At 41.3% G+C, this 25,555-nt stretch overlaps 1 protein-coding gene across 2 annotated transcripts in view; it reads right to left on the bottom strand.

Moving 5' to 3' along the window:
* The window catches only part of IQCH (IQ motif containing H), a 257,001-nt gene that overhangs the window by 40,100 nt on the left and 191,346 nt on the right, over positions 1-25,555 (bottom strand). The gene's annotated exons all lie outside the window — the stretch shown is intronic.

Below are 25,555 nucleotides of genomic sequence, written 5' to 3'. Positions count from 1 at the left end.
GTTAATGTTTTTGTATTTTTAGTAGACATGGGGTTTCACCGTCTTGGCCAGGCTGGTCTTGTACTCCTGACCTTGTGATCCACCCACCTCGGCCTCCCAAAGTGCTGAAATTACAGGTATGAGCCACCACACCCAGCCTTTACTGAACTTTATAATTTATAAGGCAGGCCAGGTGCAGTGGCTTATGCCTGTAATTTCAGCACTTTGGGAGGCCAAGGTGAGAAGCTGCTTGAGGCCAGGAGTTCGAGACAATCCTGGGCAACATAACGAGACCCCAACTCTTTTTAATAAAAATAGGGAAATAAATAAAATTAAACAAATAAAGTTCATTACAGATGCTTTTTATGATGACTAAACATTTCCTTTCAGAGCAGATTCTTAGGAGGCATGTTGTCCGTTGTCTATGTTAGCTATTAGGTCACCCCTTTAATAACTGTTTTCCCCACTGGCAATTGTTCTATTGAACCTCACAACAACTTAATCCAGTAGGTGGGTAGGTTTGTGCCAGGTTGGTATTACTCTATCTCCATTTTATGGATGAAGATACTGAGATAAAAAAAGCAGCCTCATAGTTTGCCTAAGATCATACAGCACAGACCAGAACTCTGTTTCTAGAGCTGAAATACTTTTGCTTCCTCTGGCTGCCCTAACCCCTTGGTTCTCAAAGGAAACAGGAGGACAAATTTCCTTCAGCCTTTTCCTCAACAGCAGGCTTGCCTGATTTGCTCAGATAATTGTTCTGTTCTCCATCTGGTCTTTCCATTGAAGACACCGCCTGAGGCATGCTTGTTTTGTGCACAGGGGTTCCTATCTCCCCCTCTAGACTATCAGCCCTTTAGGGGATGCTGCCAAGTCTTTGTCTTCCTGCAGCACCTAGTGTCTGGGGCAGGGCACACAGCAGGGTGCATTCGCAATTCCAGTGTTTCACTGTGAACTCCTCCTCCATAACTTTCAGGGAGTGAGATCCAGGTGGGTCACTTGAGGCTGGTTTCAGATTCAAATGCAGCAAATATTCACTGAGCACCTCCTCCGTGCCAGGCCCATGTGTTCTCACACCTCTCCTTTAATCATGTTCTTGTATTTTTAGTAGGGATGGGGTTTCACCATGTTGGCCAGACTGGTCTCCAACTCCTGACCTCAAGTGATCCACCCACCTCGGCCTCCCAAAGTGCTGGGATTACAGGCATGAGCAACGCACCCAGCCCATTTAGTCCTATTCTTGATTTGGGACTCTGATGTTAACTTTAGAACCTCATCTCTCAGCACTAGGTATTCTTGTCCCACTTTAGGTGAGCAATGATGGGGGCCTGAACAAAGCATTATGAGTGGGTATGGGAGACGTGGATGAATTTGAAATGTTTATGCGGTGGCTTTGACATGACTTGCTTATGATGACTTATAATAACTGGCTTGACAGGTTAATTGATTAGATGTGAGGGTGAGGGAAAAATATCACTGAAGGTTAGGGCTGGAAAGACCCTTAAAAATCACCTAATACAGTCAGTTTATAAATGGAGTGATTGTGGCATGAAAAGTGAAGTGGTTGCCCTAGGTTGCAGAACCAGGTGTCAAAGGTGAGTGATGAGAACCTAAGATGTCTCAGCTGTCAGTCAGAAATCACTTGTTGCCAGTTGTTTGACTGATTGATGATATTCAAAGGTCATTTTATTAAAAATGGTTAGAATGCTACCGAGGTTTATATCAAGGTCTTAAGAACACAAGGAATATAAAAATAATGATTTCAGCATTACTTATATTACTGAAACACTGTTGCTGTCCAACATTTTGGCAGTGGCTAAAACGATTATGACACATCCAAGTGATGGGATAGTCTGATATAATTAGAGACAGTGGTTGTGAGTAACCTTTGATGATTTAGGAAGATGCACAAAACAGCAAGAGGAGGATAGAAAGTTACATAAGCAACATGACTTCAGCTTTGCAAAACTAATATATGTAGAAAAGACTAGATGAGAATATAACAAAATGTTACCAATGTTAACATTAGCAGAATCATAACTGCAACTGTATATAGACTTTCATTTATATTCTAGATCTGCTCTATCAAATATGGTAGCCACTAGCCACATGTGGCAATTGAGCAATTGAAATGGTACAAATACACACCAGATTTTGAAGACTGAGGATGTAAAAAAGAATGCATAATATCTCATTAATAAGAAAGTATTAATAAGATAATTATAAAATCACTGCTGCCTTGACCTCCTGGGCTCAAGTGATCCTCCCGCCTCAGCCTCCTGAGTAGCTAGGACTATAGGTTTGCACCACCAAACCCTGCTCCTTTTCTTTTTTCTTTTCTTTTCTTCTCTTTTCTTTTCTTTCTTCTTCTTCTTCTTCTTCTTCTTTTTTTTTTTGGTACAGACAAGATCTTGTTGCCCAGGCTGGTCTCAAACTCATGGGTTCAAACGATACTTCCGCCTTGGCCTCCCAAAGTGTTGGGATTGCAGACCTGAGCCACTGCACCCGGCCAAATTCTATTTCTATTGGATTGGTTGTAACGAAGTGCATTGTAACCTGCAAAGGAGCAGGGCCAGTGGGGCGGGGAGGGCAGAAGTGCTGCAGAGGCCCCTGCTGTCCACTGCCCTGACTGCTACTGCACCGGATGCCATGTGAACCACAGCTGCATCTGGAGGCCTGGGCAGGTGAGAGCCAGCAGACAGGGCAGGAGTCAGGCAGAGGTGAGCTTGACCAGAATTGTTCTGTTTCCAGGATCTGGGCCGCAAGCTTTGAGATGACAATGTAGCGACATGCTTCTGTGTGGGGAGGGGTGGGAGGGAAGCCCGGTCTTGAGCCCTTTTTGCCTGAGGTGTTCTCGGCAGATGGAGGCTGCCTGCTCACCCCTGCTGCTTCTGCCTCTTTCTGGTGACAGGCGGGATGAATGGGTGGCAGAGCACACAGATGTGGGCAGATGTGCTCAGGCCCTACATTCTGTGCAAATAAAGTTCTTAGCAAAGGATTTGGTGTGGCCTCTTGCCATCTTTCTCCTATGGGCATCAGGGCACGTATGGGACTCAGACACTAATTTATAGATCAAATAACACTCACTGAAGAATCAGGATTTCAGAGCTTTATGAATCCATAGATGCTCTGCAGACTCATCTCAAAGTTTTCTTGTCTTCTTCTTCCTCTCTTTCTTTTTGTAAGAAGAACCAGAGATTTCAGACAGGATAAATGACCCACTAAAGGCCCCAGCTTTTGGTATCAGGTTCTGAGACAGATATCTGTGACCCAAAAGAAGTTGCCTCTCTGGGCCACACTTTCTTTAACTAATCACTCACTGGGGATAGTAGGCTGGGGGAATCCTCCCTCTGTTGCCACCAGATGCATCTATGAGGCTAACAGGGAATTGTGTATATTTATTATATTGCCGAGAATTTTTTAAAAGACAGGCCCTCCAAATAAGCCCACTCTGAGACATGCAGCACTAAGAATTCACCCACGCCAGAAATGGCATCCAGCCTTCAGCGCGAACTGTGATGCACGGCCCACGATGTTCAGTAGCTGGTTGGCCAAGGGATGTGTGAGTCACCTCTGCCCATGTTCACAGCATTCACAGCCCCAATCCGACAGAAAATCCAGCGTTGGACCACTTGATTTTTTCTAGAGTAAAACCAAGTGCTCAGTCACCTGCCCAGCTCCTCTGGTTGGTAGAGAATACAGCCACGGGTGGGCCATGGTTCCCTCTGTTTTACTGGTTTGGCTAAGTACACAGCCAAGGGCTTATTTCCTTCTTACAGCTGTGGAGGCTGGGAATGCACTGGAGAGTGATGAGTGGAGGAGTGATGTGAGCTAACTTATGTGACTCTGACTGCAGTGACAAGAGGCCCTGAGGGGGCAAGGATGGAAGCAGGAAGTCCAGTTAGGAAGACTTGCAGTAATTGAGGTGAGAGATGATGGTGGCTGGACCGCACTGGTAACTGGAAGGTGGGAGAAGTGGTTGTGTTATAGATATTTTTCAAAAGTAGAACCAAAAGGATTTATTGATGGATTGGATGTGCAGTATGAGAAAAAGGAGCCAAAAGTGTCTCCAGAACTTCCACCCTGAAGAAAATGGAAGAATAGCGTTACCATTTCCCACTGGGGCAGAATGCCAGAGAAATAGCTTGGAAAGTAAAATCAAGATTTCAGGTTTGGGGGTGTTAAGTTTGAGATGCCTTTGTTAAAGCATGTTATAGAGGGTGGGTTGAAATCTCAGGCACTTTTTCTCAGAATCAGTTCCCGGGAGGGAAGCAGCTTTTTCTCTGCTCTCACTTCTGGGCCTGGGGCTCAAGATTCTCCTGGGTTGGTGAGAAGCGAGGTCTATAGGACCTGAGGCCTTCCCCAGGGGAGAAGGCAGAGGCAGCTCAGCCCACTTCTCATCACGTTTAGGGAGATGCAGTAAGGTGGAGAAGGACAGGGGCAGCTTGTTAGGGGAAAAGAAACGACAGTAGCTTGAGAGTAATGGGATTGGAGGGGACCACGGCTTGGGAGAGGTGGATGGCTTTCTCAGGACAGACAGTGCCCTGGACCAGAGTCACAGGACCTCGCTGGGAGTGCTGGCCTTGTGGTCTTAAGCAACTTCTTTCCCCTCTCTGGGCCTGTTTCCTTGTCTATTAATACAGGCCTGATGGGATCTCTCCCTGAGGGATACGTGTGGATTCAGTGGCTAAATGAGATAGTGTGTGAGACTATTACTACAGAGGCCTGGCAGAGATAAATCTGTTTTGGGTCCTGACCACTTCTTCCCCATCTAACTGTTGGGAGCAGAGTTGGAGCAGGTGTAAGAATTCACTTGCTTCTTGACTTCTGTGTTCTTGCCTGCTTCTCAGAGACAGGGAGCGCATTTAACTCTTTGCAGATGCTATTTAAGTACAGGCTTCAGAATTCCAGCTATTATAAAGAGAACATGTTTTCTTAGGCAGTTACTAAGTGACATCTTTTTTTCCCACTTGGATCACTGAATCTCCAGATAGCGTGGAGCTCTCCATTGTGGTAAACAACACACCTCATGCTTAATTTTAAAGGAGTTGTTACACCCCACTATAAGAATTTTCAGTTAGTAAAATATTAATGTGATTATGGTATTTGGTAAGAGTTGTTTGCATGACATTAAAATGCAATAGGCAGAGGGGAGAGCAGCCGCTTGGCTTGTTGCCACCTGGTGGCAGCTGCTGGGATAGCCCGGACTCTTGGAGAAGTGAAGAACAGCGGTTGTCGCTGTACAGGGCAGTTACCCCGGTCAGCAATTGAGCCTCGTGGTGTTCAGCATAGAGGCTTTCCCCTCTGTCTCTATTAATCCTACTAATCTTTTTGGGCATGACTTAAATCGCAGCTCCTTGAAACTATCTTTGAGCAACCAGAGCTTCCATCTCTGTACCAATCCCCTTGGACACTGCCTTTTATGGGGTGTTTGGAGTCGGTGGGGTAAGAGGCTGCAAACCATCTGTGCCCCGCCACTTAACACTCAGGGCCAGGCGTACCTAAGGCTTCCATGATTTTCAAAGGCCTTCAAAACTTTTGGATTCTGAAAAAAAAAAAAATTCCTGGCTCCCAAATATGAAAAGAAAACTGCAAAATAACAATGTTTTAAAAATAGCAACCAAATGGAACATGTCAGTCAGGTACAACACAACACTTATACAGTTATGTGTAAATCATGTTCCATGATTATCCTCATGGAATAGATGAAATGGATTTTAATACATTTGATACGATGTAGGATGGAATCTCTAAAACTAAAAATACTCAGGGCTCAGGGAAGTCTTAACCAGCACTGTTCTGGCCGACTGAGAATGACCTCCATCCTTCTCATCTCTTCATCTTATGGGTGAGGACTCTGAGAGGTGAAATGACTTCTCAGGTCCCACATTTAGGGGAGGAACTAGAATCAAAGCCCAAGTTCCTGACTTCTGGGCTAGTTCTTTCTATGACACTTCATTGCCAGCATTAAATCAATTTCTTCGGAGTGCCAGAAGTTTCTCTGTGACTTTGGAAATTCATTCAGGATATGCAGAAACTATATCTAAAATTAATTTGAGGATCAAAAATGGAAAATCTTGAAACTTAAACTTTCATCAGCAGCCACTGTATTTATATTTTTCACCTTTGTAAAAAAAAATCACAAATCTTTTAATATACTCTTGCCTTCTCTGCTTCCTTTTCTGAGTTTCTTCTGCAGCCTCTATGAATTTATGATGTTCCCTCTATTACTTTCAAGACCCATGGCCCAACTATTGTTTATAAAGATACAGAATATATTCATTTCTTTTTAAGCATTTCTTTGCTTTTTTATTATGAATTTTTGGAATGCTACTTTCTTATTTTTGACATTAAGCACTAATTTATAAGAAACCTGAAAACACAATTTTTATAACCTATTTCAGGTTTCTAGGACTAGTAATTGTATATGTGCCTTCCATGGCAATTCAATGTAGTAATCCCATACTGTAGATAGTTATTCTCCCTCTTTAATTTCCATGCTGTAAATGGCAGGGCTAGTGAAGGATTCTTTTAGTTGAGAAGTGCTCCTTTACTGTCACTGCAAATGATCTCCAAAAGGCTTCTGTGAGGATTTTCAAAGCAGAAGAGCTCTTGTTCTGTGGATCCCATTGGGGAAGATTCCTATGAACTGCCTTTGATGACCAATGTGCAAAGCAAAATCCTCTCTCGGTAAGGATGAGCATGTGGCATTGGCCCTAATCAGTGCAATGAGTTGGCTGCAGAGTTCCCCTTTCCTTCCCAGTTTCCTTGACAGTTCCAGGAAACCAGAATTTTTAAATAAAGAACAACCTTGGTTGCAGAATATATAGGCAAGAAATATGGACTGTCTGAGCTACGGCCTTAGCGTTGGTCTAGCCCAATCCCCTCAAACCCTAGGCATGGGCTCACAAGGGGAAGAGACTTGGTCAGGAGTAGAGTTCAGACCGGGGTTCAGGGCCCTTGATTTCTAATTCAAGGCAAGTTTGTTTACTTTCGGGAAATTCCTAGAGAGGAGAATGAGACTGAGAGCAAGAACCTCTCTTTTTCATACCTACATCCTGTATAACACCCAGCGCAGCACTCCTGATAGAAGTAGTGCCCAATGAATCTTTGCTGGGTGATTCAATCAAATAACACAAGGAGAAAAATATTCCTTGAAAACACAGATAAGAGATGCTCCTTCACACCCACAAGGATGGTTGAAATAAAAAGACAATAACAAGTGTTGGCAAAGATATGGAGAAACCGGGACCCTTCTATACTGCTAGTGAGGTGGCAAAATGGTACAGCTGATTTGGAAAACAGTTTGACAGTTCCTAAAAAGTTAAACTTTGAGTTACCATTTGACCCATCAGTTCTACTCTTAAGTATATAACCAAGAGAAAGGAAAACATGTTTATGCGAACACTTTTATATGAATGTCCATAGCAACGTTATTCATAACAGTCAAAAAGTGGACACAACTCAAATATCCATTCATTGATGAATAAATCAACAAAATGTGGTATAGCCATACAATGGGATATTATTAAACCATAAAAAGGAACAAAGCATTGATATGTGGTACAACATGATGGAAGCTTGAAAACATTACAGAACCTGAAATAAACCAGTCACAAAAACCCACCTATTGTATGATCCCATTTATATAAAATGTCTAGAATAGGGAAATCCATAGAGATGGAAAATGGTTTCCAGTGGCTGTGGGGAAGGAGGTATGAGGAATGACTTCTAATGTATACAGCATTCTTTTTTGGGGTTGAGGAAAATGTTGTAAAATTAGATAATGGTGATGGTTGCACAACTCTGTGAATATACTAAAAACCACTGAAATGTATATTTTAAAAGTGTGAATTTTATAGTGTATGGTATCACACTAAAGCTGTTACATACACACACATTTAGGATGGATACCTGTACAATGTATACGGCCACTTGTTTGAATCTAGTTGAGTGTGAGAATGATGACTGAGTGTGGGAGCTTGTGATAAACCACCTCCCAAACCGCCTTCTGAGTTTATTATAGGTATTAGTCTAAACCTTAAAAAGCTTTGCCAGGTATGGGTAAAAAGTACCTGCTACAGACACGAAAGCAAACTAATGCCCAGTGAGGGTTAATATATGGGACACTATAAGCAGTCATGATCTGGAAGAAAGAATATATATTAGCATAAATCTGGCTCCATCAGCAAAAAGACTCGGCTCTGAGGACAGTGCCACTTTTCTAAAAGGTAATCTGTTGCTTGGACTCACCACAGCAGGCTTTTATTTTGTATCAGTATCTGGACTGAGAGGTGCTGGACATGGTCAAACCCAGAAGAGAAGGGGCTGCTCAGGTAGCAGGCTGGTGGCTCAGGAAAGCTTTGTCCCAGATGTTTCCACCTTCCTCTTGTCCTCCAGTTGCTCATCCCAGGGGACTCCAAGCACTCTAGACTCCTTCTATGGTGTGGGGCTCCCTGCAAGCTCTATGCCCTCCATGGGGACACTTCCTCAACCCCATCAAGTTAACCCAATAATCCAGTACATCCTAACTAATTTGGTGATGGTAGAGGGTTGAGTCCCAGGTACTACATGCTTATCATAAGGGAACCTTTTGGATTCAGTTATCTGAGAGATGAATCTGGATTCCATGACTTTGCCACTGTTGCCTACAGACTCTGGTGTTTGAAAGATTCAGCACCCTGTCAGGCTAGTAGGACATCCTTTTGGATAGCAGTGATCTTTTTCATACCTACATCCTGTACAACACCCAGCACAGCACTCTCGATGGAAGTAGTATCTACTTCTATCATGACAGCCTTGCAGCTGTCATGTAGGACAGACTCAAGGAGGGAGACTTGGGAAAGGAAAGAGGAAGGGACACTGATGTAGATTAAGGGCCTATTAAGTGCAAGGCACTGTGGTATTTGCTCCTGTCATCCTCTGAACAACCTTATGAGGTAGGTATTCATACTCCCATTTTATGAAGGGAAAATTGAGGCTCAAAGAACCCAAGAAACGTGCCAAGTTCCATAGCTCAGTGGCAGGGCAAGGATGAAGATCCAGGTTTGCCTAACCCAAAAGGCCAGGTTTTCTCAACTGTGCTTGACCCTCGTGATTGCTCTCGGCCTGGCGAGGGAAACAAACATTTGGCAGAATGTGAGAGGGCACTGTGATGCTGGCAGCCACAGCAAGAAGCTTCCCCAATTGCCAGACAGCTCTGAAGCCAGGGAAGGCTTGTGATTTACTGTGGGACTTTGGGCAAGTCACTTAACACCTTTCTGTCTCACCTTTCCCATTATTTGTCTCTAAAGCACTTTGAAAGCCTATGATATAGGAGCTGTATGAGGACAAAGAAATACGGTCCTTCAGTACAGGCAAAAAGCCAAGGTTCCTACCTGTGATCAATAAAAGTCCCGTGGCACTTTCCAGAAACATGTGGGTGGAGCTTTAGGGGCCCTGGGAAAAATTTCAATTGAGTAGATGCTGGCTGAAAGGCACCCTGGAGTTCCACCTGAGTAAATGTTCTACAGTCCCCGCTGGCCTGTCCGGGCTCAGCTGCTGTGGTAGACCTCTGCTCTGCTGAGCTTCACCCCAGAGGCTGCTTTTAACTAACAGGCCCCCTCTGATACCATTTGTCCCTGGGTTCGTTTTCTAGCAAATGAACGAAATGGCATTAAAGGTGGTATTTTCTTCCTCCCTTCCTCTTTTCCTCGTCCTTTTCCTTTACCTCTTCTAAAATTCAATGCACTGTTTCTTAATGTATAGCTTCCTCTCAGGAGAATACACTAGAACGCTATTGAGTCATGGCAGATAAGTGTAAATTCTTAGTTTTAGCTCTACCTGTATCTGCTAAGCATTAAATACAGAATCTTCGAGGCAATTTGTAGAAAATCATCGTGAAATTATGTTCTTCAAATTTCTTTCATTAATAAATGAATAAAAAGTATAAAACATATACATTGGTGCTTTCCCTCAAAATCCGGGATAATGTATTCCTTGGTATGCCATAAGTCTTTCATATGAATGGAAGTTTCACAGTGCCATTTCTTTGAGAAATGTCTTTCCATTGAGCCTCTTCAGAAATGTCCTTGTGTCCTGCACACTTCTATTTGACTTCGGAATTTAGTTGCTGCCACGTGGCATTTGAAATATGCTCCCTCCAATTCTGGGGAAGAGCTGCAGGGGAACACAGTTGTCCTCCCTGGTGGTAACTGCTAATGACAGGGAAACTCCCTGTTCTTCTTTATATTTCCTACCTGTGTCCTCTGTAAGGGAGGTGAATTTTGTTGCATTATTTGGACTTGTATTGGTTCCTGACTACCGGATCAAACTCCAGTAGGTTGTTTCAATAGCATTTACATATTAAGACATTTGTGGAGACATCTACAAAGATTAAAAAACAAGCCAGGTATGGCGGCTCGTGCCTGTAATCCCAGCACTTTGGGAGGCTGAGGCGGGTGGATCACCAGGTCAGGAGTTCGAGACCAGCCTTGCCACATGGTGAAACCCCGTCTCTACTAAAAATACAAAAATTAGTCTGGTGTGGTGGCACATGCCTGTAACCCCAGCTACTCGGGAGGCTGAGGCAGGAAAATTGCTTGAACCCAGGAGGCAGAGGTTGCAGTGAGCCGAGACTGCACCACAGCACTCCAGCCTGGGCGACAAGAGTGAGACTCCGTCTCAAAAACAAACAAACAAAAAAACAGACATAAGGTAGGTACTCTGGGGTGGGATAGGAATGTAACATGACAGGGGAAGACAAAGTCTTTAAGAAGAGAAGCAATTTCATTTATTTATTTATTTATAAGGGCTCAGAACAATAGGGAACACAATGAATCTTATGTTTAAGAAAGCAAAATATATGTTTAAAGGAATATATATATTGCTAAAACAGTTCCATTTATGCAAAAGATTCATGTAACTTGATAAAGGTTTTCAGGGATTTTAAAGGATTTTAAGTGCTGTGTTATACTGTACTAGTAACAGATGTTCAACGACATGTTTAAGTTTTTGTTTTACTGAAAAAGCAATGGATTATCTGATATTTCCTTTTTTAAAAAAAATCATACCAAAGCCACCACTTTCCAAATATAATTCAAATTCATTATTTCTAAGAAACATAAATAATTTTAAATGACAGACGGGCTCTTAAAAATAAATATTACTATAGTGAATCTAGAAGATTTTGTTTGCTAAACATCCCTTTCAGAATCCCAGGCTTTTGTGTCACTTCTTGTTCTTTTTCTATGAAGACAGATGGTGTCAGTAATTGCCTATATATTTAATTAAGTTAAAAAGCTACATAGTAAGGTTTTGTCAAAAAAGTTTGAAATTTTGTGCTATGAGCAAAGAAAGCAAAGGAAGCAGAAAGTGGTAGCATAAGACACCATTCCTCACCAAATATGCATTTTGATATCCATATGTGTTGGAATGTGAGATTGCATTTTTTCAAGCTAATTGTAAGAATAAAGACATTTATCTTGAAAGATAAATCCCATAATAGATATCTAGATGGCATTTATCTTACACTTTTGACCAGCTAGATGGGAATGACTCTACCTGTTGTCCCCATCACCTCCCACCTTGACCCAATACTTAAGTGGTTGCCCTAAACTCTGCTGAGATGCAGGTTTTTGCCTGGGATTTCTTACCTAGCAGGCTAATCATTGTGAAATTATTATGGGGGAGAAAGCAGTAGCTACTTGTAGAAAGTGGTTTGGAAAACTGACTTAACCATTCTTGTGGTGTCTGTTTTCAATGTTTCCATCCCGTGAATCCACCTTCTGGCTTAATGGCAATATGGCACTCCCAGCTGTGGTGCTGTCTATGGGCTGCACATTTAAACTCTTAAAGCTTAAAAATGGCTACCACAACACTGATTTTATTCCATTTCACTTAGTCATTAACATTTAATGATTACCTTATGTGCTGAGCACAAGGATGGAATATATTAAAAAAATAGGAGATGTGTTTTCTGGCTTTAAGCTGTTCAACTCAATTCAACAAGCATATTGAGGACATATAAGAGAAACATACGTTTTCTTTGGTGATAGTGGTGGGTGGGGGGGATACTTACAGAGCAAGTCACTATCAATCCAGTGCAGTACCACAGTGAGTATGTGTTGTGAGAGAAAGAACACAGGCGTGGCAGCCAAATAAGTCACAGTCTGAACCCTGGATTTGCCACATAATAGCTGTTCATGTGGCCTTGAACATGTCACTCTAGTCTCAGTTTCCTCGTTTGTAAATTAGGGATAATAATACTTCTCAGGATGTGAGGATTAGGGTTACTACATGTAAAATACATAACAGAGTGCTTGGCACATGACAAAAATACAATAAGTAGTTAGTATTATCATTCATAATTACTCTGGCCATCAGTGCTATACTTCAGATCTGAGCTAGGGCTAGAAGATGAAGTGGCACTTTAAGGGGGATCCATGATGAGTTGGACTTTGAAATATGTTTTGAAGGAAGCGAAGTTGTATATCAGCAGAGAAAAAGGGAAAAGCAAATTGTAGGAATGAAGGTAATATGTGGGAGGTAGGATGATAATGCTTTTATTTATTTTATTTTAGTCCATAAGTTACTGGGGTACAGGTGGTATTTGGTTACATGAGTAAGTTCTTTAGCAGTGATTTGTGACATTTTGGTGCACCCATCACCCGAGCAGTATACACTGCACCATATTTGTGGTCTTTTATCCCTCGCCCCCATCCTGCTCTTTCCCCCAAGTCCCCAAAGTCCATTGTATCATTCTTATGCCTTTGCGTCCTCATAGCTTAGCTCTCACATATCAGTGAGAACATACGATGTCTGGTTTTCCATTCCTGAGTTACTTCACTTAGAATAACAGTCTCCAGTCTCATCCAGGTCACTACAAATGCTGTTAATTCATTCCGGTTTATGGCTGCATAGTATTCCATCATATATATACACACACACACACACACACACACACACACACACACACATATATATACATACATATATATACACACACACACAGTTTCTTTATCCACTTGTTGATTGATGGGCATTTGGGTTGGTTCCATGATTTTGCAATTGTGAATTGTGCTGCTATAAATACGAATGTGCAAGTATCTCTTTTGAATAATGACTTCTTTTCCTCTGGGTAGATATCCAGTAGTGGGACTGCTGGACCAAATGGTAGTTCTACTTTTAGTTCTTTAAGGAATCTCCACACTGTCTTCCATAGTGGCTGTACTAGTTTACATTCCCACCAGCAGTATAGAAGCATTCCCTGTACACCGCATCCATGCCAACATCTACTGTTTTTTGATTTTTTGATTATGGCCATTCTTGCAGGAGTAAGGTGATATTGCATTGTGGTTTTGATTTGCATTTCCTTGATCATTAGCGATGTTGAGCACTTTTTCTTTTTTTTTTTTTTTTTTTGTAGATGGAGTTTTGCTCCTGTTGCCCAGGCTGGAGTGCAATGGCGTGATCTTGACTCACCACAACCTCCACCTCCTGGATTCAAGTGATTCTCCTGCCTCAGCCTCCCGAGTAGCTGGGATTACAGGCGTGCGCCACCATGCCTGGCTAATTGTGTATATTTAGTAGAGATGGGGTTTCTCTATGATGGTCAGACTGGTCTCGAATTCCCGACCTCAGGTGATCTGCCCGCCTCGGCCTCCCGAAGTGCTGGGATTAAAGGCGTGAGCCACCATGCCTGGACTTTTTCATGTTTATTGGCCATTTATATATCTTCTTTTGAGAACTGTCACTTCATGTCCGTAGCCTACTTTTTGATGGGATTCTTCTTTTCTTACTGATTTGAGTTTGTTGTAGATTCTGGATATTAGTCCTTTGTCAGATGTATAGACTGTGAAGACTTTCTTCCACTCTGTGGGTTGTCTGTTTACTCTGCTGACTGTTGCTGTGCAAATGCTCTTTCGTTTAATTAGGCCCCAGCTATTTATCTTTGTTTTTATTGCATTTGCTTTCGGGTTCTTGGTCATGAAATCCTTGCCTAAGCCAATGTCTACAAGGATTTTTCCAATGTTATCTTCTAGAATTTTTATAGTTTCAGGTCTAAGGTTTAAGTCCTTAATCTATCTTGAGTTGATTTTTGTATAAGGTGAGAGATGAGTATCCAGTTTCATTCTCCTAAATGTGGCTAGCCAATTATCCCAGCACCATTTATTGAAAAGGGTGTCATTTCCCACTTTATGTTTTTGTTTGCTTTGTCAAAGATTAGTTGGCTGTAAGTATTTGGGTTTATTTCTTGGTTCTCTATTTAGTTCCAGTGGTCTATGTGCTTATTTTTATACCAGTACCATGCTGCTTTGGTGACTATGGCCTTATAGTATAATTTGAAATCAGGTAGTGTGATGCCTCCAGATTTGTTCTTTTTGCTTAGTCTTGCTTTGGCTCTCTGGGCTAATTTTTGGTTCCATATGAATTTTAGAATTGTTTCTTCTAATTCTGTGATGAAGGATGGTGGTGTTTTGATGGGGATTGCATTGAATTTGTAGATTGCTTTTGGCAGTATGGTCATTTTCACAATATTGATTCTACCCATCCATGAGCATGGGATGTGTTTCCATTTGTTTGTGTCATCTGTGATTTCTTTCAGCAGTATTTTGTAGTTTTCCTTGTAGAGGTCTTTTGACTCCTTGGTTAGGTATATTCCTAAGTATTCTTTTTTTTTTTTTTTTTTTTTTTTGCAGCTATTGCAAAAGGGGTTGAGTTCTTAATTTGATTTTCCACTTGGTTGCTGTTGGTATATAGAAGAACTACTGATTTGTGTACATTAATCTTGTATCTGGAAACTTTGCTGAATTCTTTTATCAGTTCTAGGAGCTTTCTGGAGGAGTCCTTAGGGTTTTCAAGGTAAATGATTGTATCGTCAACAAACAGTGACAGTTTGACTTCCTTTTTACCAATTTGGAGGCTCATTATTTCTTTCTCTTGTCTGATGGCTCATTATGATTGCTCTGGCTAGGACTTCCAGTACTATGTTAAAGAGGACTGGTGAGAGTGGGCATCCTTGTCTTGTTCCAGTTCTCAGAGGGAATGCTTTCAACTTTTCCCCATTCAGTATTATGTTGGCTGTGGGTTTGTCATAGATGGCTTTTATTACATTAAGGTATGTCCATTGTATGCCGATTTTGCTGAGAGTTTTAATCATAAAGGAATGCTTGATTTTGTCGAATGCTTTTTCTGCATCTATTGAGATGATCATGTGACTTTTGTTTTTAATTCTGTTTATGTGATGTATCACATTTATTGACTCGCATATGTTAAACCATCCTTGCATCCCTGGTATAAAACCCACTTGATCATGGTGGATTATCTTTTGGATATGTTGTTGGATTTGGTTAGCTAGTATTTTGTTAAAGATTTTAGCATCAATGTTCATCAAGGATATCGGTTTCCTGGTTTTGGTATTAGGGCAATGCTGACTTCATAAAATGAATCAGGGAGGGTTTCTTCTTTCTCTATCTTGTGGAATAGCGTCAAAAGGATTGGTACCAATTCTTCTTTGAATGTCTGGTACAACTCTGCTGTGAATACATCTGGTCTTGGACTTTTTTTGTTGGTAACTTTTAAAGTACCATTTCAATCTCTTTGCTTGTTATTGGTCTGTTCAGGGTATCTAATTCTTCCTGATTTAAGCTAGGAGGGTAGTATTTTTCCAGGAATTTATCCATCTCTTCTAGGTTTTCTAGTTTATGTGCATTAAGGTGTTCATAGTAGCCTTCAATGATCTTTTGTATTTCAGTGGTGTCAGTTGTAATATCTCCTGTTGCATTTCTCAGTGAGGTTATTTGGATTTTCTCCCTTCTTTTCTTGGTTAATCTTGCTAATGGTCTATCAATTTTCTTTATCTTTTCAAAGAAGCAGCTTTTAGTTTCATTTATCGTTTGTATTTTTTTTTTTTTTTTTTTTTTTTTGAGACAGAGTCTTGCTCTTGTTGCCCACGATGGAGTGCAATGGCATGATCTCGGCTCACTGCAACCTCTGCCTCCCGGGTTCAAGTGATTCTTCTGCCTCAGACTCCCAAGTAGCTGGGACTACAGGCATGCACCGTCACGCCCAGCTAATTTTTTGTATTTTTAGTAAAGACAGTGTTTCTCCATGTTGGTCAGGCTGGTCTCAAACTCCTGATCTCAGGTGATCTGCCCGCCTCGGCCTTCCAAAGTGCTGGGATTACAGGCGTGAGCCTGTAATTGTTTGTTTCAATTCAATTTAGTTCTGCTCTGATCTTGGTAATTTCCTTTCTTCTGCTGGGTAATTTCCTTTCTTGTTTCTCTAGTTCCTTGAGGTGTGACCTTAGAATGTCAGTTTGTGCTCTTTCAGTCTCGTTGAGGTGGGCATTTAGGGCTATGAACTTTCCTCTTAGCACCGCCTTTGCTGTATCCCAGAGGTTTTGATAGGTTGTGTCATTATTGTCATTCAGTTCAAATAATTGTTTAATTTCCATCTTGATTTTGTTTTGACCCAGTGCTCATTCATCAGGAGCAGGTTATTTAATTTCCATGTATTTGCATGGTTTTGCAGGTTCCTTTTGGAGTTGATTTCCAGTTTTATTCCACTGTGGTCTGAGAGAGTGCTTGATATAATTTCAATTTTCTTAAATTGATTGAGGCTCGTTTTATGGCCTATCATATGGTCTATCTTGGAGAAAGTTCCATGCGCTGTTGAATAGAATGTGTATTCTGTGGTTGTTGGATGAAGTGTTCTGTATGTATCTGTTATGTTCATTTGTTTCAAGGTATAGTTTAAATCCATTATTTCCTTGTTGACTTTCTGTCTTGATGACCTGTCTAGTGGTGTCAGTGGAGTATTGAAGTCCCCCACTCTTACTGCTTTGCTGTCTATCTCATTTCTTTGGTCTATTAGTAATTGTTTTAGAAATTTGGGAGCTCTAGTGTTACGATTGTGATATTTTCCTGTTGGACAAGGTCCTTTACCATTATATAATGCTCCTCTTTGTCTCTTAACTGCTGTTGCTTTAAAGTTTGTTTTGTCTGATATAAGAATAGCTACCCCTGCTCACTTTTGGTGTCCAGTTGCATGAAATGCCTTTTTTCACCCCTTTACTTTAAGTTTATGTGAGTCTTTATGTGTTAGGTGTCTCCTGAAGGAGTAGATAGTTGGTTGGTGAGTTCTTATCCATTCTGCAGTTCTGTATCTCTTAAGTGGAGCATTTAAGCCATTTACATTCAATGTTAGTATTGAAATATGAGGTACAGTTGCATTCATCCTGCTCTTTGTTACCTGTGTACTTTGATTTTGTTTTTGCTTTTTAATTTGTGTTTTTGTTTTATAGGTCCTGTGTGATTTATGCTTTAAAGAGGTTCTGTTTTGTTTTGATGTGTTTCTAGGATTTGATTCAAGATTTAGAGCTCCTTTTAGTAGTTCTTGTAATGGTGGCTTGGTAATGGCGAATTCTCTCAACATTTGTTTGTCTGAAAACGACTATATCTTTCCTTCACATATGATGCTTAGTTTCACTGGATACAAAATTCTTGGCTGATAATTGTTTTGTTTGAGGAGGCTGAAGATAGGTCCCCAATCCCTTCTAGCTTGTAGGGTTTCTGCTGAGAAATCTGCTGTTAGCCTGATAGGTTTTCCTTTATAGGTTACCTGGTGCTTCTCTCTCACAGCTCTTAAGATTCTTTCCTTTGTCTTAACTTTGGCTAACCTGATGACAATGTGCCTAGGTAAAGATCTTTTTGCAATAAATTTTCCAGGTGTTCTTTCTGCTTCTTGTATTTGAATGTCTAGGTCTCTCACAAGGCCGGGGAAATTTTCCTCAATTATTCTCCAAATATGTTTTCCAAGCTTTTAGAATTCTCTTCTTCCTCAGGAACACTGATTATTCTCAGGTTTGGTCATTTAACATAATCCCAGACTTTTTGGAGGCTTTGTTCATATTTTCTTTTTCTTTTTTCTTTGTCTTTGTTGGATTGGGTTAATTCAAAGACCTTGTCTTCAAGCTCTGAATTTCTTTCTTCTACTTGTTCAATTCTATTGCTGAGACTTTCCAGAGCATTTTGCATTTCTAAAAGTGTGTCCAATGTTTCCTGAATTTTTGATTTTCTTTCTTTAAGCCATCTATGTCCTTACATATTTCTCCCTTCACTTCTTGTATCATTTTTTGGATTTCCTTGCATTGGGCTTTGATTCTCTCTGGTCCCTCCTCACTGATTAGCTTAATAACTAACCTCCTGAATTCTTTTTCATGTAAATCAGGGATTTCTTGGTTTGGATCCATTGCTGGTGAACTAGTGTGATTTTTTGGGGGGCGTTGAAGAGCCTTGTTTTGTCATATTACCAGGGTTGGTTTTCTGGTTCTTTCTCATTTGGGTAGGATCTGTCAGAGGTAAGGTCTAGGGCTGCAGGCTGTTGTTCAGATTCTTTTGTCCCGAATGTTCCCTTGATGTAGTACTTTCCCCCTTTTCCTACGAATGTGACTTCCTGTGAGCTGAAATGCAGTGATTGTTGTCTCTTCTGGGTCTAGCCATCCACCAAGTCTGCCTGGCTCTGGATTGGTAATGGGGGTTGTCTGCATGGAGTCCTGTGATGTGAACCATCTGTGGGTTTCTCAGCAGTGGATACCAGTGCCTGTTCCAGTGGAGGTGGCGAGGGATGCAATGGATTCCATAAGGGTTCTTAGCTTTGGTAGTTTAATGCTCTATTTTTGTGCTGGTTGGCCGCCTGCCAGGAGGTGGCGCTTTCCAGAAAGCATCAGCTATAGTAGTGTGGAGAGGGACGGTGGTGGGTGGGACCCTAGAACTCCCAAGATTATATGCCCTTTGACTTCTGCTACCAGGGTGGATAGGGAAGGACCATCAGGTGGGGGTGGGGCTACGTGTGTCTGAGCTCAGACTCTCCTTGGGCAGGTCTTGCTGCGGCTGTTGTAGGGGATGAGGGTGAGGTTCCCAGGTCACTGGAGTTGTGTACCTAGGAGGATTATGGCTGTCTCTGCTGAGTCATGCAGGTTGTCAGGGAAGTTGGGGGAAAAGCCAGCAGTCACAGGCCTCACCCAGTTCCCATGTAAACCAAAGGGCTGGTCTCACTCCCACCATGCCTCTCCACAACAGCCCCGAGTCTGTTTCCAGGCAGAGGGCAAGACGGGCTTGAAAACTTGTCCCAGGCTAGAAAGAAAAGGGCTTGGTTCTTCCCCTGCCTATGGAGTCTACACACCGGATTTGTGCCCTCCCCTGAGTTCTCGCCAGGAGGCTTCTCACCCCATTCAAGTTGTTATAAACTTCGGCTAGAGAATTCCTTCTCCCTGTGGAGATTTACCCCCTGCTCCTCTGGCTGCCCTACTGATGGATCCCTGTGATGCCAGGCAGAAATGGGCTGCTAGGGGATGCAGTGAGCTCCTAGGGCCTTTCTGCTTCTTCCTCTACCCCCATATTTCCCTTGGCTCTCTAAATTGACTCAGCTCCAGGTAAAGTGAGAAACTTCCCAGCAAATAGACCTTCAGCTTCTCCAGTGTGGGGGTGTGTGTTCGAGAGAGGGGGGATCTCCCTTTCCTACTTCTGCAACTGGGGCACTCACAGTATTTGGGGTGTCTCCTGGGTCCTGCAGGAGCAGTCTGCTTCCTTCAGCGAGTCTCAATAATGCATTTATTGAATATGAAGCCACCAAGCTTGTGTGTTCTGGAGAGTCTTGTGGACATGATCAATGAAAGAAGCAAACAGTGGTGCCATGTGCCGGGAGGGGGTGATTCAGGATTGTCTTAAGAAATAGGTAAGGCCTAAAGCAAATGTACTTTTCCACCCCAACATTTACATTACAGGTAAAATTAAGTTAAAATGAATATTAAGGATAATTTTGCAGAACTCTTACAACTCAATAGCAAAGACCCCCAAATAACTTGATTAAAAAATGGGCAAAGGATCTGAGTAGATTTTTTTTTTTTTAGACAGGTCTTGCTCTGTCACCCAGGTTGGAGTGCAGTGATGCCATCTTGGTTCACTGCAACCTCTGCCTCCTGGGTTCAAGAGATTCTTGTGCCTCAGCCTCCAAGTAGCTGGGATTACAGGTGTGCACCACCATGCCTGGCTAATTTTTGTATTTTTAGTAGAGACGGGTTTCATGATGTTGGCCAGGCTGATCCCGAACTCCTGATCTCAAGTGATCCACCCATCTCAGCCTCCCAAAGTGCTGGGATTACAGGCGTGAGCCACCACGCCCAGCCAACTTTTATTTTTTTGAGACAGTCTCACTAAGGCTAGAGTGCAGTGGCACAGTCTTGGTTCACTGCAACCTCTGCCTCCCTGGTTCAAGCAATTCTCGTGCCTTAGCCTCCCCAGTAACTGGGATTACAGGCTTGCACCACCACACCTGACAATTTTTTTCTATTTTTAATAGAGACAGCATTTCACTGTGTTGGCCAGGCTGGTCTCAAACTCCTGGCCTCAAGTGATCTGCCCACCTCGGCCTCCTGAGGTGCTGGGATTACAGGCATTACACACCCCACCTGAATAGACTTTTTTAAAAAGACATACAAATGGCCAACAGGTATATGAAAGGTGCTCAGCATCACTGATTATCAGGGAAATGCAAATCAAACCCACAGTGAGATATCACTTCACACCTCTTCAGATGGCTATTATCAAAAAGACAAAAGAAGGCCGGGCGCGGTGGCTCATGCCTGTAATCCCAGCACTTTGGGAGGCCAAGACGGGCGGATCACGAGGACAGTTCGAGACCAGCCTGGCTAACATGGTGAAAACCCATCTCTACTACAAATACAAAAATTAGCCGGGCATGGTGGTGGGCGCCTGTAGTCCCAGCTACTCAGGAGGCAGAGGCAGGAGAATCACTGAACCCTGGAGGCGGAGGTTGCAGTGAGCCGAGGTCGCACCACTGCACTCCAACCTGGGCAACAGAGCGAGACTCTGTCTCAAAAAAAAAAAAAAAAAAAAAAAAAAAAGACAAAAGATAAGTGTTGGTGAGAATGCGGAGAAAGGGAACCCTTATACACTCCCACTTTATAGTGGGAGTGTAAATTAGTACAGCCACTGTGGAAAACTGTATGGAGGTTCCTCAAAAACTTACAAATACAGAACTACCATATGATCCATCAATCCCACTTCTGAGTGCATAGCCAAAGAAAATAAAATCTTGAAGAGATATCTGCACCACCGTGTGCATTGCAGCATTATTCATAATAGCCAAGACTTGGAAACAACCTAAGTGTCAGCTGATGACAGGTGAAAGGATGAAGCAATTGTGGTGTGTGTATATATGTATACATGTATATACACATTGGAATATTATTTAGCCTTAAAAAAAGAAGGAAATTCTGTCATTCATGACAATATGGATGAACCTGGAGGATAGTATGCTAAGTGAAATAAGCCAGACACAGAAAGACAAATACTGCATGATCTCACTTACATGTGGAATCCAAAAAGTCAAATTTATAGCAATGGAAAGTAGATAAGTGATTGTCAGGAGTTGGAAGTTGGGGGAAATGGGAGGATGCTGGTTAAAGGGTACAAATCTTCAGTTATAAGATGAATGAATTCTGGAGACCTAACATATAGCATGGTGACTATAGTTAATAACTACATGTTATGTACCTGAAATTTGCTAAGAGAGTAGATCTTAAGTTCTGACCACACACACACACACGTATCCAAGTGAGATGATGGATATGTTAATAAGGTTGATTGTGGTAATCATTTCACAAGGTATATGTATATTGAAATATCATGTTGTACACCTTAAATAAAAGTACTTTTTTGGGTTAGTTATACCTCAATAAAGCTGGGATTAGAGAAGGACAATTTTGTAAGAGAAAATTTATCACATAAAAAGTCTTGACCACAGGTGGTAGCTGGAAGTAGGAACAACTTTCAGCTATGTTTTGGGATGCTGGAGCAAGCTATAAATGCTCGTCGGTGAAGAATCTTAAGGTCTTTCTTGGCAATAGTAGGGAGCCTCTTCCTTTTTTCCTACCTCCTGCCCTCCTGAGTCCTGCAGAAATGTTAAGTACCTGCTGGAGACAGCAGGGTGCAGTGTGAGTGTCCAGATTTTCCTCGCCCTGGCCATGTTTCTTGTGATTCAAGTTAAAAGATCCCTGAGTCCAGAGAGGTGTCTTGGTTTCATTTGAAAGGAAGCAAAGAGCTCCATGATGAGAATGGGCATCTTTTGAAGAAGGCTTGGGGGCACAGCTGATGTAAACAGAGGAACTAGGTCCGTTATATGTAGATCAACCAAAATTCTACCCAAGAGCTGATGTTTAGGCTTGGGTTCAATATTTCTCAATATCAAGGTTTACAGTGTAAGAGGCGTTAACCAAACATTTACGGACAGTCACAAATGGTAATATATACATAGCAAAGTTGGCCACTAGTTTATCTGCACTATCAGTGTTAAGAAACAGAATTGTAATTTTCACTGGAAAAATTTGTCATCATTGCCCATGTGCTTATTGTAGAAGTCATCAACATTGCCATCATCATTACTATTACTTCCATATTATAGGTCTCTTTCATTGACACAAAGATGCAGACCTTTTAAAGGGAGAAGGTCTTTTACTTTAATGCTTCAAAGTCCTTTGGGATGTATATTCCCTTCACTAGATATTAACTTGTGATTAACAATCTGCCCACTATAGCACTTTAAAACACTGAATAATAGGTACTTCTGTTTATACCAAAGGCCTATAAAATTTTAATTTAGATATACTCTGTTAGCCTTCTTCCATATAAATAAAATACCTTCCCTAAAGAGGAAAAGTAAATCTCACTGAGCTCCCTCGGTGAATACCTTGTATATCCTGAAAACAGAGCTAGGGAGATCTTGCAAATGAGAGTACTAGAGGGGGACTCAGAGAAGTACTCATTCATTCATTTAATAAATATTTATTGAACATCTCTTATATGCTAGACAGGGTGCTAGGTGCTGGGTATATAGCAGTGAACAAGAAGGAATTATGATATTGCTGTAGACTTTGGTTTTTCCATTCTCTGAAATAAATGTATTCATTTTTGATGCTTATATATCACTTTGAGATGATGATAATGCTCAGTGACTTTTAAAAATAATGCTAATTCAATTCTGATTTGACTCACAGTTTGAGAACCTGCTGAGGGCTCCTGTGACAGTTTTACATGTGGTTATGCCATTTGATTTAATAAGAACAGCACCTTATATCTGCTCAGCCGATCAGAACATACTAGGAGGAGGAGGGCAGGAATTTACCAGTTGATAACAAAAAAACAAGGCTCCCAGAGGTCAAGTGAATTGTCTACAGTATCACACTAGTTAGTGGAAAGACTGGGGCCAAAACCCATTGCCATTGCAATGAAAATATTTTCAGATTTTTTTTTTTTAAATTCTAGGCTGATATTCTGTATTTAGAAACTCTTCGAAATCGTTTTCAGAGTTTATGGGATATACTCTGGTATATATCAGGGCCTCCATTTTCGTCTTTCCTCACAATTGGTACTTTGTGACAAGTCTTGTTTCCTTTCTGTAGCTAAACTTACGTTTTGGAAGGGCCATTACTACTCTCCAGTAGCTGTTTTTCATATCAATTCTTCTTAAAGATTGGATTTTCTTTCATTTCCTTTTTAAAAAAAGTAATACCTTTCAATGCTCATAATAAAGATTATTGTTTCAAAGTTCACAGTTATCTAAAATAAGAATTAATTTATTTTTGAGACAAGGTCTTGCTCTGTCATCCAGGCTGGAGTGCAGTGGTGTGATCCTAGCTCATTGCAGCCTCCAACTCCTGGGCTTAAGTGATCCTCCTGCCTCAACCCCCCCATGTAGGTAGGATAACAGATGTGTGCCACCATGCTCAGCTAATTTTTTATTTTTAATTTTAGAGATGGGTCTTGATATGTTGCCCAGGCTAAAAGAACTTTTTTTCCTTTTTCCATCACCTGAAGCTTTTATTTGGTAAAAGCCAGATCACCATTCTCCTCAAGAAACAAGAGGCTACAATCTAAAATCTATTGATATTGGTAGAAAATGTTCATCTCAATTCTATGATAATTAGTGAACCTTATATATATTCAATTTCCTGTGAAATATAAAGAACAATATGTGTGTTTTTTTTTTTAACTTTTAAGTTCAGGGTACATGTGCATGTTTGTTACATAGGTAAACTTGTGTCATGAGGGTTTATTGTACAGATTATTGCATCACCCAGGTATTAAGCCTAGTACCCAGTATTTTTCCTGATCCTCTCCCTCCTCCCAGCCTCCACCCTTTGATAGGCCTCAGTGCGTGGTGTTCCCCTCTATGTGTCCCTATATTCTCATCATTTAGCTCCCACTTATAAGTGGGAACATGTGGTATTTGGTTGTCTGTTCCTGCGTTAGTTTACTAAGGATAATGACCTCCAGCTATGTCCATGTCCCTGCAAATGCAGGACATGATCTTGTTTTGAAAGAATTTTTTAATTTGGGAATTTTCATATAGCGCATCTTTGCCAATCTATTTGTTTAGAGACTTTTATATGAGGAACAGGAATGGGAGAATTGCTATATAAATGTATATTTATATGAGGTGAATCCAACATGAAATTTGTAAGACTTAGATCATTATTTTTATCCATATGTGTTCTGTGCTTTTTCCCACCACTCTTTCCCACCAAGTGAGCCTGTTTCTCACTTGGAATACACTCTTTCTTACCCTTCTCCTATCCTAATTATCTTTCAGCTCAAATCCCACCTTCTCTGTAAAACCTTTCTTGATTGCTCCCAACAGAAGGGATCTTTCTCTTGTCTGAATGCATGCAGAAAAATCATTTGGCCGTTAAACTGACATTACCTTTGTGATGTCTCTTCTATTGTTCTAGGTAGTTATCACTTAAGCCTTTCCTTGCTACTCATTTTTCAAGCCTATCTTCCCAACTAGAATGTGAACTCCCTAAGGGCAGGCACTTCCATGTCTTTTGCATCTTTGTAGCTTCTCTAGCACCTAGCATAAGGGCTTATACATAATAGATGCTCCATAAACACTTGTTTTGTTTAGAGTTTCCCCAAAGTGAGTAATTAACTGCAAAAGATCTGGATCACCTAGAAGTTCCAAAAGTCCATAAATCAACAAATAACAATCAGGTAGCTGGCCAAATATGACCATCACTGTGTTAGACATCATGAAGAGGTAAAAAAAATTAAAGGCCTAGTACATTTTTTAAAGGATTAAAAAAATCTCATGGAGACAATATTTGTACCTATGAATCAATACAAGTATAAAACAATTGTGTGCATGTATAGCAAATAAAATGGGATGATGGATATGAAATAAGCTTTGTCATGATACGGAAGATGTCTTGTTTAGTTCCATAGCACCTAACAGGAAGCCAGAGTAGGTCCTCCGAAGGTGTTTGTTCAATGAACATGTCATCCTCCTCAGCTTAAAGCCTTTAGTAGGTACTTCATGTTCCTCCTAGAACCTACTGTAGCAGGACGAGCCACAGACAAAATCCTCAGACACCAAGTTAAAGAAGGAAGGGGTTTATTCGGCCGGGGGCATTGGCAAGACTCCTGTCTCAAGAGCCAAGCTCCCCAAGTGAGCAATTTCTGTTCCTTTTAAGGGCTCACAACTCTAAGGGTGTGTGAGAGGGTCGTGATGGATTGAG

The sequence above is a fragment of the Macaca thibetana genome, chromosome 7 (assembly GCF_024542745.1).
Source record: "Macaca thibetana thibetana isolate TM-01 chromosome 7, ASM2454274v1, whole genome shotgun sequence".
In the NCBI taxonomy this organism is placed as follows: domain Eukaryota; kingdom Metazoa; phylum Chordata; class Mammalia; order Primates; family Cercopithecidae; genus Macaca; species Macaca thibetana.
Note: the sequence above shows the minus strand (reverse complement) of the source record. Positions and strands in the feature narration are given on the sequence as shown.